The sequence below is a fragment of the Wasmannia auropunctata genome, unplaced genomic scaffold, assembly GCF_000956235.1.
Source record: "Wasmannia auropunctata unplaced genomic scaffold, wasmannia.A_1.0 LD336088.1, whole genome shotgun sequence".
Classification (NCBI taxonomy): domain Eukaryota; kingdom Metazoa; phylum Arthropoda; class Insecta; order Hymenoptera; family Formicidae; genus Wasmannia; species Wasmannia auropunctata.
Genome location: NW_012026802.1, coordinates 4,632,076 through 4,633,654, shown reverse-complemented (window position 1 = coordinate 4,633,654; position 1,579 = coordinate 4,632,076).

The window sequence follows — 1,579 nt, the reverse complement described above, 5'->3', positions numbered from 1 at the left end:
GCGTGCGTGCGTGCGTGCGTGCGTGCGTGCGTGCGTGCGTGCGTGCGTGCGTGCGTGCGTGCGTGCGTGCGTGCGTGCGTGCGTGCGTGCGTGCGTGTGTGTGTGAAAATATTGACAAGTTCATATTTATCTTTGTCGCAGATAAAATTTCTAACTGGTGATGGTCGCGAATGAAAGAATAATATTTCTTTGCAGTTATAAATGATAGACAGCTCAATGGAATTGATTTGATAGAACAGGGATATCGGTTCGATAGGCTGTTCGACTAAAGAGGTGTATCGATTCGACAGGCAGTTCGACAGAACGGCGGTATCGGTTCGATAGATGGTTTGACGACGATTTCATACTATGTGTCTTCGTGACATTACCATGACATTGAGATGTGACGTGTGTAAGAATGCTAATACGTTCATTTTCATCTTTGACGCGTAGGTTGCTTTTAAAGTTTTGCGGTTTAGCTATTTCCCGTAAGATGGCGCTGTCGGAAATATTTTTTTCGTATTCTCCGAGATTTTTTAGTCCAAATAGCATTTACAAATTCTTAGCATATGCTGTTGTCTCTGTTTAATAATTTTTTAAACAAAGTGAGTTTTGTGAAAAATGGAATTAACGCGCAAAAATTTTCGAGCCATGATTTTCTACAATTTTAAAGACGGTCTCACTCGACAACAGTGTTCGCAAAAAATCAAGCGATTGTTTGGCGTTGAAGCACCATCCTTGGCGACTGTTGAACGGTGGTACAATGAGTTTCAGCGTGGACGTGTTTCGCTCAAAGACGAGCATCGTGAGGGACGGCCTGTCACTGCAGAAAACATCGATGCCGTGCTCAACATGATAAAGGCAGATAACCGATGCACATACATGGATATTCAGATATCATTGGGCATAGGTATGACCCAAATCAGAACTATCCTGCATGATCATCTTGCCATCAGAAAGCTTTGCGCTCGGTGGATACCACACAATTTAACGGAGGCTCAAAAAAAAGCGCGTGTGAATTGGTGTAAAAAAGTGCTTAAAAAATTTAACCGAGGTCGGGCAAAATCAGTGTACGACATTGTAACAGGTAACGAAAGTTGGATTTATTGTTACGAGCCAGAAAACAAGCGACAATCGGCTCAATGGGTCTTCAAAGATGAGAAGAAACCCACGAAAGTAAGACGCGGACGAAGCTCTGGCAAGAAAATGGTGGCTTCTTTTTTCAGACGCACTGGTCATCTTGCTACAATTCCGCTAGAGGATCGTCGCACAGTCAATGCTAAATAATATTCAACCATTTGTTTGCCAACTGTGTTCCAAAAAGTGCACGAGAAACGGCTAAGAGGACGAATCATTCTGCATCAAGACAATGCACCATCACACAACGCATCTCAAACATCAGAGTTTTAGTCGCTTCACAAACGGAATTGATGACTCATCCGCCTTATAGTCCCGACTTGGCACCTTGTGACTTCTTTTTATTTCTATACATAAAAGACAAAATGCGTGGATTGAAATTTAACACCCCGGAAGCGGCTGTGGAAGCCTACGAAAACTTCGTTTCTGAGGTGACTGAAGAACAATGGACCCAATGTTTTCA